Source organism: Crocuta crocuta, unplaced genomic scaffold (assembly GCF_008692635.1).
Source record: "Crocuta crocuta isolate KB4526 unplaced genomic scaffold, BGI_CrCroc_1.0 scaffold119, whole genome shotgun sequence".
In the NCBI taxonomy this organism is placed as follows: Eukaryota; Metazoa; Chordata; class Mammalia; order Carnivora; family Hyaenidae; genus Crocuta; species Crocuta crocuta.
Window position 1 is genome coordinate 4,078,708 of NW_027551562.1, and position 17,458 is coordinate 4,096,165.

A 17,458-nucleotide genomic window follows, 5' to 3' on the forward strand; every position below is an offset into this window, starting at 1 on the left:
CACGAGATTGTGGCGATTGAATCAGTTTGCACACACAGGACACTAAATCTGTTGGCTAAATTGTACAAGCACGGCTTATCCACCTGGAGCCATATTGTGGTGTGAGTGAGAGAAACTGTTCCCATCAAACAAGGGAGAGCACTTTCAAGGGAAACTGTGGGAAATGACGTGTCCATGGAGCCCAACTTCTAACAAATGAAGAAAGAGAATCCAAGAGATTTTGTGGCAATGTGTAAAAGACTCAGGTCTGGGATCCCCTCGGGGTGGCCACTCAGATTCATCCCTTCTCCATGTATCACTGATGTGGCTGTTAAGAGTCAGAATATCCAAATCCCAAAAGCTCATGAGAAACAGAGGCAATGCTGGGACTCCATGTCAGCTCTTTATGAGCAATGTCATGGTCAACACCCTTGGAAAACATCAATCTCCCCAAACTTGAGTTTAAATTTTGCGGGCTTGCACACAAAAAGCAAGTCGCTGGGTTTGTGCATGAAGTAGGCCACCTGCCCCACATCCATGCTTTCACGGTGCTTCCCATGCAACCTTGGACTTGGTAATGCTCAGAAAACAGTAACAACAGTAACAGCTTTTTTACTGCAAGGACTCTGCAAAGAAAGCCCATGGTCCAAGGAATGGAGATAGATGAGTATTTGGGCAGGACTTTATTCAAACCTGGTGCTGGGGAAGGGTAGCAGTGGCATCCAGGTCAGAAGAGAGAAAGCCTCTAAGACCAGAAGGCACCAGAATGGCCCAGACACTGGAGCAAAGCTGCCCATGGAGTTGACTGGTAACATGTGGACCCAGTTGAAGCCTCTCGTGCATACATGGACTCATTTAACTTTCCCAGCCTGGGACTTTTTAATGAGACTGACAGGTTCAAACCCCTATTCTTCCACTTTCTAATTTTGTGGCCAAGTAATAGAACTGTGCCATGCCTCTGTTTCTTCATGATAAAGTAGGGTGCGCCATGAACATCATAAATCAAGCATCTGCCAGAAGCCAGCTGCTGTTTGAGATGAGCCACTCGGGGCCCCCAACTTCCAGAAGCTCAGTTCACAGGGGCCCAGACCAGCAGACAGACCATTACAATGAGGTGACTGAACTGTGGTCGAGGTAGACGCAGCTGCTTCATAAGTGTGGGGGTCACGGATGGCTTCTCCGTAATCCTGCACTGCAATCTCTTTTCACATTGATCTCTCAGCCTGAAATCAATTGCTAACTCAAGCTTTCAATAATCACAGCACAGTGCTATTAGAGCAGCTATTTTAGGGAAACATGATCAACCCAGGATCTCGCCCACATGCCCTTTCTTTCGTGCTTCACACAGAGGACTCTGGCCAGCAGGCAAAGGATTGGGTTCCCTTCCCCTCTGCATCCTAAGGGCATCCCTCAGACATTAGCTTCTGTCCTATACTGCACAACCTATATGGGCTGGAGCCTATATCGGGGGAGAGTTCAGAGAGAACAGGGATCCAGCAAGACCAGACCAGAAGAAACTGTTCCAGCTATGGGGATGTTCCCAAGGTGGAAGGTCACTGATAAGGGCCATGGAGTGTTTAAGGGGTCTCGGTGAATAGCACGTTGGTATGGCCTAGGACTGGGCTATGTCCAGGGACACACCTGGCCTTGGAAATGATCAGAGATGGGCCAAGTCGCAGCAAGGCAGCCGGCTATGCTCTGAAGGGTCAGAGGTAACTCTAGGCCAGACTAGAGGCCCTCTAGAAGTTTCTAGTTCAGGACTGGAGAAAATGCACGCTTTGCAAAGGTTCTGGTGCCACGAAGTCTACAGGCCTCGTGGGGGCACAAAGCACAGAGCAGTTACCTCTGCCTATGGTAGGGGAGAAGAAGTGTGGGCTTGGGGGCACGGCCTCCCATCTGGCGAAGACTCCCTCTGGCCTCTTCCAACCTATTTGGGGCAGTGATTCAGAGCGCAGGCTTCACTGCCAGGGGGCCATGTATTTGCACCCCAACACTTCCCCCAAGTACCCTTGACGATGAGCCCTTCAGGACATGACACCCGTTAACATCCTATAGAACCAATGCTCCAAGGGAGAGCCTTGCAGAACATGGCTTTTTAGCATTTCCACACAATTCAGGGCTTGAGCAACATGAATTTGCATTGATTACTACTGGACTTCAATTAATCAAGCATGGATTAACTGAGAAGGACACACGCAGAAGAAAAAGAAAACCGTACACTTAACAGAAGTGGTGCATTCGCTTTCTTCCCTCATGTTGCACACACAGTGATACCACTGGACACAGTGGTCTCCCCCAAAGCCCCTTCCCAGCCCATGGTCTATCATCCTAAACGCTACTCAGCCTGTAAAGTTCACCCCAAACACGCCCCAGGAACACAGGGACCTACCTCTTTAAGCAGTGACATACTCGCTCCTGCCTTTGCACTGCCCCCTGAGTACCATTTAAAGTGTCTCCCTCTCCTGCAGGGTGGAGCTCAAATTCCCTGCGGGGGGCACATGGGCCCCTCACGACCCCGGCCTGTCCAGCCACCATGGGGGCTTTGGTCGGTCTGACCAAGGTACACCACGGTCAGTTTTCCACATCCAGGTGCCTGAGGTCCCCGCCTCATCCACCTTGGCCCAGCCTCTCCCCCTTCAAAGCTCAGCCTNGCTCCCCCGGGGTGACCTTCCGCTCCTCCCGGCTCTGGGGACCGGGCACCGCACCTGCACCTGCCAAGCCAGCGCGCATGCTCAGTAGGCAATCGCTCAGCGGGGACGTGGCAGAATCTTGGAAATGATCTGGATTCAGACCCTCATTGTGCTACTTGCTCTCCGGGTGACCTCTGACCTATGACTAAGCGTCTCAGAGGCAGAGAAAGGTACATACACGAAGCCCCCTCCCCCTGATCATTTTAGAAACAAAATGATCCAGAAATATGAACCAAGTAGAGGGCAGTGGTAATGCCTAAATCGTCTTTGTCTCCCTATCTTAGCAAGTGCAGGGCCTCCATACCTATTTGTTGAAAGAATTCATGAAAAAATTAATTAACAACAAACAAAAGTGGATTCCATCGAGCCTGGGGGTTCTCTTTCAAAGGCAAGTTTTAAATGCTCCCTTGGTCTTCTATAAACAGCTCCGCCCTGAGAAGCTCTGAATTTGTATCAATTGAACCTTCCCCTGGAGACGGGATAGCACAGCACAAGCCCAGAATCGGCTCTGCCTGACGTTTCTGTCGCAAACTTAGCAGCAGCAAGGATTTCTCTGCCTCGAATGCAGGGCTATCAGGAACAAGCTCTAGTCTTAGGCCTTTAATAAAAGTGGAATCAAGCCGGATCACGTCCTCCATGCCTTCCAACTAGGGAAGAGCTAAGAGGACCCAGCCATCTGGGCTCTGAAGGTGCACCTGGAGACGGAGGGGGAGGGTAACAATACAGACCCAGGTTACGGGAGCCTGCTCCCTGAGGCAGTCACTCTGGAATGTTCCACACAAACGTGAGCTCGCTGCATTGAGACAACTAAGAGGCTGGATTTATTTGGCCAAACTACTGGGCGTGATACAAGATAAGCCAGGACCCCAGACTTGAGGTTCCTGGGCTAGATCCCCCGCTTGGCTCCTAAGGGAGGAATCACCTAATGAATCTTGGGCCTTAGTTCTCCCTTATTTGTAGAACAGGAATTACAGAAATATCCACCTGACAGCACTGTTGTGGAAAGGGGAGGATTAAATAGGCAGGTTCCCAGAAAGGAGCCAGCCTGGCTGGCCACTGTCCCACCAGCTCATGCCCGATGCATGACAGAGCCAGCCAGGCCGGAATAAAGCCCACAGGCTCTGGGAGAGCCGTGGCGCCACGCAGGCATCTGGAAGGCACCAGAATATGGTAGAAGCTTGCGTAGTTTCCCAGAAGGCTCTGCCGATGGAGACCGATGGGCTCATATCTGTGCCAGAACACAGTAACGTGCGAGAACTGTCCCTGAGAACTTTGGGGCCTCTCAGAAATAACTTGAGAACTTCCTTATGTGTTAGGAGGGAGTGATGAACCAGCCGAAGGTGAGGGAATTATCCTCGATGTGACGGAAGCAGGGTGAAGTGGGGAGAAGCTAATGTCCCATAGGCAAATGATCACACCAAAAGCACGGCCACCCCCAGGACATTCCAGAGTTCAAGAGATGGGTCGTGTTCTCCAACTGCAGCTTGGTAGGGCGTAACAGGGTCACTTTCAAGTCCTCTGTGAAGTAGAAATGTGATTTCTCCACGTCTAATCCCTACTTAATGCTCCATGGACCATTTATTGATTTTTGTTTTAAGGAATCCAAAGCACGCAACGGTGTCTGGGGCCAACATGCAATCAGTAAGAGCTCCTGGAGTTGAATTACAATAGGGTGTATAATCGTATTGCCTCCGGGATGTCATTCACAAGGGCTTTGGAAATCGCTTTTGTGTAATTAGCCGAAGGGATCAGGTGTCTGTGGAAAGCACCACACATTACTGCCGAAATGAGGCAGTCGCTTCTGGAACCCACGTTTCAAAACCATTTCACAACTGTTTCCTGATTTCATCACCTCATACTAACTTACTGATTGAGGTAAAACAGGGATTATTCAGTGCATCACACAGATGAGGAAATTGAGGCGCCTATGGGATAAATGCTCAAGGTCCCTTAGCTGGCGAGTGACAAAATCCCCTTGTTGGTTGCCAACCTCCTCCAGAGCTTCCTGGGTGATCGGATTCCGGATCCCTCTACACAACAGGCAGGGAGAGGCAAAGAAAAAGGAGGGCCCCTCCAGATCAGTAGGGGGCAGACTGGATAGCACGGGAACCTACCCACAGGGCTTGTCTTGGGCGCCAACACACAAGGAGATCTCCACAGCTGTCCACCAAGTCTTACCATTTATCAGGGTTCAGTCAGGTTCAGATCATCCAGATGGCCTCAGCATCACTTCACTATCTCAAGACTAGGTCCTTGGGGCAGCTTCCGGGAGCAGGGAAGGCAAGCAGAAGGCACATTCCAAGGACAGGGAGGGAGAGAGGGGTCTTTGGTCACCGGGTCCAGCTCATGGGTGGACCAGCATCCATATCCTTTCAATGGCCTTCTTCAACACCACTGTGCCATATCACATGCACCCTCCTTGGTAATGACATAGAGGAAATGCATTGAACTCATCGTTTGGGCCAGGCATTGGGACAAGTACTCTATAGCTTTGCTATCTTAGTCACCTTGGGCTGCTACACTAAAATATCATCAAGTGGGTGGCCTATAAACGATGACAGTTTGTTTCTCACAGTCATGGAGGGTGGAAAGTCCAAGATCAAAGCACCAGCAGATACCGTGTCTGGTGAGGTCTGCTTCCTGGTTCAGAGATGGCCATCTTCTCCTGTGCCATCACAGCGAGGAAGGGGCCAGGGAGCTCTCTGGGGTCTGTTTTATAAGGACTCTAATCTCATCATGAGGAGTTGGCCCTCGTGACCTAATCACCTCCCAAGGCTCTGCCTCCAAATATCATCATGAGGAGTCAGGATTTCAAGATATGGCTGTGGGGAGGGGGAGCACGAACATTCATAGTATCCATGCAGGCATCACAAGTACTCCAAGGAGGAGACATTATTAACCCACATTACAGATGAAGAAACTGAGGGTCAAACAGGTAAGTAACCTGCCCAAAGTTACAGTGCTCTGGTAGACTCAGAGTTGGAAAAATCCAAAGGTTTTTGTGGAACACCTCACCTCTCTTCAGCTAAGGCGTAAAAGGGAGGGCTCACCGCCCAGTCCAGACTGTTTTATCACTATGCACGCGGCCAAATGAATCAGTGAATGAATAGATGGCTGCGTTCTGGCAGAGAATTAGGGGCCTCAAATCACTGCTGCCATATTCGATAATAACATAAGTAACCGAGAAGCCTAAGCTCCCAAAAGCCAGTGGAGTTGGGAGTGAACAGAAATGTCATGTTACCTGGACTGGGGGTGGAGCGGGAAAATCACTGCCCCGGGCCCAAGATTCAGTTTCCCCTCCTATCACTTACGTTATGTTCAGAAAGTCACATCCCTTCCTTGAAAACTGCCTGGGGGAGCAAATACAATTAATTCCTTGATTAAAATGATGAAATCAAGTGCCATCTGCAGTAAAAATGATAAAAAGGAAGATGTGCAGTCTAAATGGGACCCATGAAGTTCTCAGAGGCCTCCCTGAAGAAGCCACAGTGGAGGAAGCAGGTCCTGAAGAAAGGCCACACCACGCCTGGGCCAGACACCCAAAGAGCTGGGACATAGGGGCAGCTGTGATGGAGAGGAAAGAACAAGAAAGTTCTGGATGCTGAGGACCCAGGTGCCTGTTCTGTTTCGACGCACGGCTAACCGTGACATTGGTGAGCCATTCACCCAGCCTTGCTTCCTTCCTTTCTCAGTTTCTCTCTTTCTCTCCTCTTCTTTGTTTCTTTCTTTCAACACATACTTGCTGAGAACTTATCATGGACAACATACTGGTAGGAAGTGAGTTAGAGCCAGAGCAACATGCTCTGTCCCCAAATGGGGAGGCGCACATGAAGCAACAATGACAGATGGAGGCAAGACGACGTCTCTGCTGAGTTCCATGAAGAAGGCCTCATGAAGGTGAATAATTGGAGCGTCAGATCAAGGCAGCTACGTCAGGGAAGGTTTCTGTGAAGAAGCGACAAAGCTGAGACATGAGACACAGCAGGAGGGAAGCTGAGCACGAGAGCGGGAAGGAGCACCCTGGGCAGAGAGAGCAGCATGCACAAAGGCCCTGGGGTGGGAGGAAGCATGATGCTTTCCTGGAATATCAGTAAGTCCAGTGCGTCTGACCCACGGAGCATCACTGGGAGCCACAGATGGGCAGACGAGGCTAGAGAGGTTGGCTGGAATGAAAACAGACAGGATGCTGTAAAAACACATTAATAATGTGAGGTTTTTTAAAGTTTATTTATTTTGAGAGACAGAGAGCACACATGGGGGAGGAACAGAGAGAGAGGGAGAGAGAATCCCAAGCAGGCTCTGCCCTGTCCACGCAGAGCCTGATGTGGGACTCAGACTCACGAGACGTGAGATCATGACCTGAGCTGAAATCAAGAGTCTGACGCTTAACCGACTAAGCCACCTGAGTGTCCCAATAATGTGGGTTTTTATCTTAAAACTAAGAAATGACTAACACTCCAAACTCCAAAGTGGTAGAAGGGCTGCAAAGGCAGGCAGATATGCCAGAGGGAACAGGAAAAGACCCTTCGGCTGCATATCTTAGAAAAGGCCAGCAAAAGTACGCGCCCTGAGGTCGGGGGGTACGCGCTGGGTAGTGCCACCCAAAGCTCTTGGTTAACAGGCATTCGTGGTGGGGAGCTGACAGCAGGAAGTCCCCGCGCTGGGTTTAATTTCAAGAAACGGGGGACAGAAAGCCAGACAAGAGACACAAGGAAGCCATCTTTGCAGACAGCGCTCTGTGGGAGAATAAGAGAAGAGAGTGCACGCTCTGAATACACTCAGGCCGGGATGACAGGTGACCATGTTGACCCTGCTGGGGCTGTTTGTGGGGGAAAGGAACGAATGGAGGCCAGCAGCCCGAGGACAGACAGGATAATGGTTTACATGTCAGACACAGAGTCCAGAGTGGGCCAGCAAGGACATACAGCCAGCAGTGGTCTGATAGCCCAGGGGTAAATGGGTTTTTCCTTTAGTGGGTTGAGAGCAGGTGCATGGGGCTGAAGGCAACATTGAGGGTGAACAGGGAGTTGTGGTAAAAGAGTGGAGACTGAGGCACAGGGCAAGGCAGGGACCCTCCAAAGTCTGCACCTGCTGGTTTACAGTCACGGAGGCTCAAAGCTCCAGAGCCGCAAGTGGAATAAACTCTGAACACGAGCCTCCCCTCTCTACCCCACCTCTGTAAGACCTCCTTGTCGGTCACCCCACCTGGGGTGAGGACCCAGAGCACACACTGGCACTCAGAATGCTCAGTGTCCTTTCTTTTTCTTTTAAGTTTATTTATTTTGAGAGAGACAGAGTGAGGAGGGGCAGAGAGAGGGAGAGAGAGAATCCCAAGCAGGCTCCTCACTGTCAGAGAGCCCCAACATCGGGCTCGAACCCACAAACCATGAGATCATGACCGGAGCCAAAATTTAGTGAGATGCTTAACTGACTGAGCCCCTCAGGTGCCCCTCAGGTGTGCTTTCTTCACTCTCATCATGGCTACTATTTTATAACAGAATATTCCTGTTTTAGAGTCAGAGAAATCTGGATTCAACACTCGGGTATAGTGCTTGCTGGCTTGGTGACCTTGCCTATAGAATGTAACTCCTCAGAGCCTGCTTCACTATCTATAAAATGGCCCATAAAACTCTTGGCAGTAAATGGGGAGTTGGAAAATTTTTATTTTTTTCTAAAAGGGAGAAGGGCAGGAAAGAATAAAACACATGAAATGGGAAAAGTACGGGACCGAGTGGGTCCAGTCAAACCCCATGGCGATGGAATGGCCAGTGGAAGTTTTAAGAACTCACAGTACCTAGTTTCCCCCGTGAAGGTTTCTATTCCTAGAATACAAAGCTCGCAGAGTTTATTCAGTATCAGAATCAACTGGGGGATTTGGTTAAATGTCAAGGGTCCAAATCATAGCCTTCTTCACTGAGCCCAGGTTCTAGGATCCATTTTGGCTCTGCCAGAACTCCAGATTCACACCAGAGTTTGAGAGCTGTCGTAATGTAAACCACGCCCCTGCCTCATCCCTCCAAAACTCATAAGCGCTTCGTTTGTGCCTTGCCGTCGAAGCCAATAGGGGATAAACTGCACCACTGGAATTTACAGGCCCTTAGATTTCCAGTTTGTGGGTTTGGCTCTGAGGTTCAATACAAGTTTGTCCAGACCCCGAGTGACAGGAAGTCTACGGCGGATGACACATGCGAAGGGCCTGACAAGGAGTAAGTACTTAGGTAACATCAGTGCCCTGCATCAGAGTGATTTTGTGTGGTATTGAAAATCCCGTGCCACTAAAATGAGGCTCGCTACAGATCTGGGGCAATGCAGAAACGAGACGCGGACTTGCACGGAGAAACCAATCAGACCTGAAATCGTATCGATCTCTTCACCCTCATTCAGCTCCGTAAACATGTGGCTCAAAGACCTTTAACATTGACAAATGAGACACGTCTTCTTGTTAATTGGGGTATTTGTACAGGTGTCTCCCTCCCCTGTACGATGCCGGCAGCATGTAAAGAGGACCACACGCTCAAAGAGAGCAAACTGCCTTTGCACTGAGGAATCTTGGCGATGTCTGGTGCAGACAACACCTGGGTTCAAATCCGAACTTGACCATTTCCCCTTCAGTAACTTCAGCAGGTCACTGGGCTCCAGTTTCCTCGCCTGTAAAATGAGGTAGTTCTGGGAGTTCTTGCGCGAGTGTAGACATCTGTGAGGGTTGTCCAAGAGGTATGTGCAACTGCGTGTGCAAGTGTTGGATACAAAAGCATCTCATGTATAAACTGGTTCAGGAAACCAGCCTTTGGTCGCCTGGTGTGTGACCGTGCTCAGATGACTCTTCCGGCACTCCAGCTAGCATGGCCGAGAGACTGGGCGTTGGACATTCTCTCCGCGCGGAGTTTCCGTCCTCTCTTTGGCTGGGAATGAGGACACAAGGCATGCGTCCAGCCCAGGGAAAGCCACGGCCGTCAGGAAGCTGACTTCATGTATGACAGAGACAAGGGAAGGCGTCCAGGTACTTCTTGACCTTGTTGGCTCCTTGGGCAAACCCTGCTGTTCCTTCTGTCGGGAATCCATGGGTGCGAACCCATCAGCCTTGCTGGAAAGCCAGCGTAAGCATGGTTTCTATTACTTGCTGCCCAAAGCATCCTCACTAATACAATAGATAAGACTTTGGGCCACGGAGAAAGACCTTGGAAAAGACCGTCCTTTCTCTGTTTATAATTTCGATCGGAAAACCCACTCCCAGCCCCTCCTCCCCCAACATCACTAAATCTCCTTCAACATCAATTGCAGCAACTCAAAGCAGTCCTCCTGGTGCCTTCAAGGTGCAGTGACCCATGAGGGCAGCTCATTAAGGATCCGCGAGGCCACCTCAACAGACATATGGAACATAGCTGTGCTACAAGAGATAATGAAACAGAAAACACAAGTTAAAAAATTAATACAGTAATCAAAGACTTGAAGCCAATGACAGGACAATGTAACACGGAGTTAAGAGTGCGGTTTGAGGCAGAGGTCTTTTCAAATCCTTCCCTGCCATTTCCTTGCTCATGGTCTTTGCCAGAGCCCTCGGCCTTCTTGACTTTCATTTTCCTCATCTGTAAAATGGGGACAATAACAGTATCGGAAGGAGGTTAATGTGAAGATNTTCCCCTCCCTCTCTTCTCTTCTTCTTCCTCCTCCACCTCCTCTTCTCTTTCCTCCTCCTTCCCCTCCCCCTCCTCCCTCTCCCACACCACTCCTCTTTCTTCTTCCTCTTCCTCCCTCCTCTTCCTCCTCTCAGGGCTGGGTCATCAGAGTCGCAACAGTGGGGCAATGGCCGTGATTCCTCCGTCTCAGGGAGTCAGCGGTCGCCCAGACAGAGCGAGAACTCTGCCAGAGAAGCAAGGGACAGAGGAGATGCACGCTCCCGGTTGTTAGGATCTGGTTGTCACCAGCTGCCCCAAGTTGGAACACAAATTTCTATCACCGTTTGGTTGTTGTTTTGGCTGTTTTGCTTTCCTGGAGGAAAGGTGTGGCAGGGAGCAGTGCTGGGAGAGTCACAGGACATCCCCTGGGGACCCCCATTTGGCTGCAGGGGACCCTCGGGCCCGCCACCCCCATCTTGAATACGCTATTGTTTTCTGCCTCATGCTCAGCCACCTGCCTGCCTGGGCGCAGGTCCCCACAGCCAGCAGGAGAGGGAGGAAATAATCAGCTGAGCCACTCTGGGAATAAGTGACCCCAGCCGATTTAGAATCCATCAATGCGTAAGCCACCCCATGAGACACTGCATACCCAAGGGGCGCCTGGGTGGCTCAGTCGGTTAAGCGTCCGACTTCAGTTTAGGTCATGATCTCACGGTTCATGGGTTCGAGCCCCATGTCAGGCCCTGTGCTGACAGCTCAGAACCTCGAGCCTGCTTCGGATTCTGTGTCTACCTCTCTCTCTGACCCTCCCTGCTTAAGCTAGCTCTCTCTCTCTCTCTCAGAAATAAATAAAACATTAAAAAAAAGAAATAAAAAAAAAAAGACACTGCATTGTCCTGATGGCAGAGAACCTAAGGCCCAGACAAGTTAAATGTTCAGAGGTCACGTGGCTAGAAAATGGCAAAGCCAGGGGTGCCTGGGTGGCTCAGTCGGTTAAGTGTCCAACTTTAGCTCAGGTCAGGATCTCACGGTTAGTGGGTTCCAGCCCCACGTTGGGCTCTGTGCTGACAACTCAGAGCCTGGAGCCCGCTTCAGATTCTGTATCTCCCTCTCTCTGACCCTCCCCTGCTCACAGTGTCTCTCTCTCTCTCAGAAATAAATTTAAAAAAAAAATTAAAATTTTTTTAAATAAAAAAAAATAAATTAAAAAAACAGAAAATGGCAAAGCCAAACCCAACCTAGGTCAGCCTGACCTCAAAGCCCATACACTTTCCAGAACATCCTGCCATTTGATGATTTCCTTCTGAGCTCTGGTTGGAAGTTGCGGGGAGGCTCGCTCAGCATCATGGTAAGGCCAGGCCCCAGAACAGCCAGCCCAGCCTTCAGTCAACAGCAAGAAGAGAAGTGCCTGCCTGGGGCAGAGGTCAAGTCCTGACACGGCCCAGCCCAGGCCCATGGGGGAGTCTGGCATGTGGCTTAGAACTCGGGCTGCAGAGCTGTCCTGCCTGGGTTCAAACCCCAGCTCTGCTAATTGCTATGGGGGGTTTACTCGGCTGTGAACTGCAGTTTACACAAATGTACAGTGGAGATCATGAGTTAGTGGCCATCTCATAGGGCTAATCTAAGACTTAAATGAGACCTGAAAGTGCGTAGTAAGCGGGCCTTAGCCCACCACCCTTTCTCAATGGGCCGCGTGGCCCCCACCGTGGTGAAAATCTACCACATCACAGTAAAAGTCTGCGGCCCTCCGGAGCTCAGGCTTACCTGACAAAATGGCATCCCTTACTATTTAATTTCTTGCATTAGGGAGAAACAATATTTAAATTTAATTTTCCTCCTTCAGGGGGCAATCATGAAATAAAAGCTCAATGACGCTCCCATAAACAGTGTCTCTCATTAGCTTTCCGGCCCCGTCGCTCAGCCCCATGTCCTCGGCCGTGGAGTCAGAGCTTCTCACCGCAGCCCAGGAGTCCTGCCACCAGAGGCCTCCGGCTTCCTTCTTGGCGCTTCCTCATTCGGGAAGCTCCCTCCCCGCTCTTGACCCGTTGACACCTTATTTATCTTTCACAACTCAGCTCCGATCCCTCCTGTCTGCACCGCTCTGCCCTATGCTCCCCAGAGGATGTAATCTCTTTCCCAAGCCTGCCGATTATGTCTCTATTAGAGCAGTAATTCAATCTATGTGCTATCGGAGGTCGTTGTTTACATGGATAACAATGGAGAAGGGGAAAGATGGGAAGTTGCAGTCCCACCTCACCCCTGTCCTGCCCCCCCTCCACCCCCAACCAGTGCACTTCATCTTCCAGGGAGAGAGGAGGCCTCCCCTGCCCTGCCCTGCAGACTCTGGGGATGGGTAAAGATAACAGAATTGCAGCAGCAAAACTGGTTGGTAACATTAAAAAGACTTGACTCCAGAGCAGGGACATCTACAGCGACCAACACACAGAGGCAGAAAGTAGCCTCCTCGTTGCCTGGCCCTCTGGGATGCCTGGGGAGATCGGGGAGGAGGGTGATGGCTTTAGGGTATGGGGCTTCTTTCTGAGATGAGGAGAATGTTGTAGAATTGGCTGTAGCGGCAGCTGCACGTCTCTATGAATTTCCTAAACATCGGTGAGTTACTGCGTGCTTAAAACGGATGGATTGCATGGTGTGTGAACTCTATCTCAATAAGGCTGCTTAAACAGATAAGAAAGAACTTCACCCAGAAAGGAGAGGAGAAGCTGAGGCTGCAGGCTGGGGGAGCTTTCGGGGGGGTGGGGTCTGAGGGACCCACGGGGAGGACCAAGCGTGTGGACAGAGGTGCGGGAGTAATCGCGTGCAACTGATCCTCAGTGTGAGGGATGAAGACAGCCGAGAAGTTCGCTGTGGCTTATAAGCGCGCCACGTGGTTCCCGTCTTTCAGGAAATGCCACAGTAGAGATTTAAGCTCCCTTTCCATCCTCATGGATGCTGGATTGATGCCTCCTGTGTTTCATAACTTTTGTGCTGTACTGAGACTGGACCCAACATTTCTGGGTTCCTTGGGGCTCCTGATGCCTCTCGATCCTGGGACTGAACGCACTTGGGAAACACTGGCTGGGGGTAATCATTGCCGTCCCCCACCCCCGACATCTCATCCCCAGCTGCACGTCAAGGGCATTCCGTATGTGTGATGTAGGAGCCAAGCCCACCCCAACCTGCCTGCCTGTCACACAGTGGGTGAATCACCCCACTTCCTTCTCCAGGGTTCCTCATCTGCAAACAGCCCCCCCCTTCTCATACTTAAACTCTATGAGGTCAGTGGTTTGCCCTTAGTCCTCACCTTGGAAGGAAAGTGGAGTAGATTCTAACTTTCTCTGTAATGTTTTGCTATGTAAAAAACCTGAAGAAATATGACAAATGTTAACATTTTTTTAAGTCCAGTTGGTGGATACAAATGTTACACACACACATACACACACACACACACACACACTCCACACATTCCCTCTCTCTCTTTCCCTCCCTCTCAACAGAAGAAAATAAAACAAAAGACTCCTGAAATAAATTGATAAATCCAAGTAAAGAGTCCAGAGCTATGACAGCTGTTTTGAATGACGCACAAAGAATACACAGTATTCTAGATTCACGTATCCCCAGCCTCATAGCATGAGTGGAATCTGCATTTTGGAGCTAAGCAAACAGCCTGGATTCTGATGGCAGCTTTGCACTCTACTAGCATCACAAAGTCTCTGGATCTTAGTTATCTCATCTTTAAAATATTGTTCAGGGGCACCTGGGTAGCTCAGTCAGTTGAGAGTCCGACTCTTAATTTAGGCTCAGGTCATGATCTCACTATTTGTAAGATCAAGCCCCGTGTCAGCCTCCACCCTGAACTCTGAGCATGAAGACTGCTTGGGATTCTCTCTCTTCCTCATCCTCTGCCCCTCCCCCGCTTGCACTCACTTGGGCTCTCTCTCCCGCAAAAAAATGAAAATAAAAACTTAAAAAAATATTGTTAAAAAATTATAGACAAAGCATGTAAAACTCTAGCAGAGTGGTGCCTGGCCTACAACAGACACCCAACAAGTGATTTGCTAATAATAAGAAGAAGGAGGAGGGGCCAAGATGGTGGAACAGCATGGAAGTTTTTTTTGCTTGTCTCATCCATGAAATGCAGCCAGATCAACACTAAATCATCCTGCACACCTAGAAAACTGATTTGAGGATTAAGACAACAATCTGCACAACCTGAACCACAGAACTCAGTAGGTACACAGCGTGGAGAGGTGAATTGGGGGAGAGAAAAGCCGCGGCGGGCAGGGAGCTGTACTTGCTTGCAGAGAGAAGATGGAGACAGGGGAGAGTACAGGAGATGCACACCCTCCAAAAGCAGCAGGAGAGAAAGTGAAAACAGCAGCAGGAACTGAACAAAACAGGGAGAAAGGAGAAAGGAGAGGGTTTAAATTCCATTAAGGCTCTATAAACAGGGGGAGCACAGAGTCTGAAACTCCACAGCTGGATACCTGGAGGAGCTCTGGTGGGAAGGGCGAATCCCCAGGAGCAGAGCGAAGGCTGGGTGTTCTCGGGCCACATGGGGAGAGGCGGTTCCCCTGCAAGGAGGTCATTTGATAGAGGTGGTGCAGTGCCCCCCACAGGCAAAGGTGCCAGCCGACCCCAGAGAGAACCACATTCGCTGGTGCTGGAACAAGGTCGTTAAGGGTGAAGCCTGGATCCAGACTTGTGTTGTGATTTACCATAGTCTCTGAAATGCTGTTACACAGTTGCGTGAACGTTTCCTGGGGTGGGCTGGCAACCAGCCGCAGTCCCTGGGCATCGGCAGCAGCATTGTACCATGAACATTCCTGGGTGCGGCCAGCATGTGGCCATTGCTTGGTGAGACCCTCCCCAGAAGGTCTAAGCGGGTCAAAGCCACAGTTCCTCAGAAGTGAGGGGTTGGGAAACACAGCTGCATCCGAGACAAAACTCAGGAGAGAGGTGCCACCTGGCAGCCTGAAGGCTTAGTCACGGACAGTGTAAAAGCAGGGAGTGGACAGAAGCTGGAGACAAGAGACAGGTGTGCAATTGCTGATCTGGGAGAACAGAGACTGGGTAGCTGGGTGATGCCATTTTCACCCCTCTCGTGCATGCGCATACACACCTACAAGCACCACAACAATCCACCCCAGTAAGCTAAGCAGCGCAATCTAGTGGAGAATGGAGCCGTTGCACTAAGCCCCGCCCAACTGAACCAACCTTATTCTCCAGGAACACCACTAGTCTCTCCACCCACTCAGTTTATAGACTAAAAGTGCTTCATAGTTTGACTTCTAGGGGAAAATGATGTAATTTCAATCGTATTTCAGTCTGTTTGCTGGTCCATGTATTCAGTTTTTAAAAATTTTTCTTTTTCTTTAATATAGAAAGATATAAATTATTTTTATTTCTGATTTTTATTAAATACATTTTTCTTTAATGTTTCTACTATATTTTTTTAGTTTTTTGTAAATTTTTCAAATTATATTTTACTTCCATCATTTCATTTTATTCTATTTCATTGCATTCATTTTTCAAAATTTCAAACGTTTTCCCTTGTTTTTTCTTTTTTTTCCTTTGCTTATCTTTCCCCTTTTTCTCTACTCTATCAAGCTCCTTTCAACAACCAGACAAAAACACACCTAGGATCTAGCATCATTTATTTGATTTCTTGTGTGTTGTTTTTAAATTTTTTAAAATGTTTTATTTATTTCTAGGAGACAGAGAGAGACAGCGTGAGCAGGGGAGGGTCAGAGAGAGAGGGAGTCACAGACTGAAACAGGCTCCAGGCTCTGAGCAGGCAGTCAGCACAGAGCCCACTGCGGGGCTCGAACCCACCAACCGCGAGATCATGACCTAAGCGAAAGTCAGACGCTTAATCGACTAAGCCACCCAGCCGCCCCTGTTTTTAATTTTTTAATTTCAATTTTTTTTTTACTTTATTACTTTCTTTTCCTCCAACAAAATGATGAAATGAAGGAATTCACCTCAAAAGAAAGAGCAGGAAGAAATGACCGCCAGGGACTTAATCGACACAGATACTAGAATCACGATAATAAGAATATTAACTGGGGTTGAAAATAGATTAGAATCCCTTTCTGTGGAGATAACAAAAAGTAAAAGATAGTCAGGATGAAACAAAAAATGCTATGACTGAGCTACAATCCCAAATGGATGTCACAGTAGTAAGGATGGATGAGGCAGAGCAGCGAATCAGTGATATAGAGGACAACTTTATGGAGAATAATGAAGCAGAAAAAAGAGAGAGACTAAGGCAAAAGAGCATGATTTAAGAATTAGAGAAATCAGTGACTCATTAAAAAAGAATAACATCAGAATCATAGGGGTCCCAGAAGACGAAGAGAGAGAAAAAGGGGTAAAAGGGTTATGTGAGTAAATAATAGCAGAAAAGTTTCCTACCCTAGGGAAAGACACAGACATCAAAATGCAGGAAGCACAGATGATTCCCATTAGATTCAACAAAAACAACAAGGCATATCATAGTCAAATTCACAAAATACTCAGGCAAGGAAAGAATCATGAAAGCAGCAAGGGAAAAAAGTCCTTAACCTACACGGGAAGACAGATCAGGTTTGCAGCAGACCTATCCACAGAAACTTGGCAGGCCAGAAAGGAGTGGCAGGATATATTCAATGTACTGAATCGGAAAAATATGCAGCCAAGAATTCTTTATCCAGCAAGCCTGTCATTCAAAATAGGAGAGAGAAAAAGTTTCCCAGACAAACAAAAATTAAAGGAGTTCGTGCCACTAAACCAGTCCTGCAAGAAGTTGTAAGGGGGACACTCTGAGGGGAGAAAACACACACACACACACACACAAAGGCAAAAAACAACAACGACTAGAAAGGATCAGAGAATACCATGAGACACTCGAACTCTATAGGCAACAAAATGGCAATAAATTCATATCTTTCAGAACTCACTCTAAATGTCAATGGACTAAATGTTCCAATCAAAAGACATAGGGTAACAGAATGGATAAGAAAACAAGATCCATCTACATGCTGTTTACAAGAGACCCACTTTAGACCTAAAGGCACCTTCAGATTGAACATAAGGGATGGAGAACCATCTGTCATGCTGATAGTTGACAACAGAAAGCCAGAGTAGCCATACTTATATCAGGAGCAATCTAGACTTTAAAATAGACTGTAACAA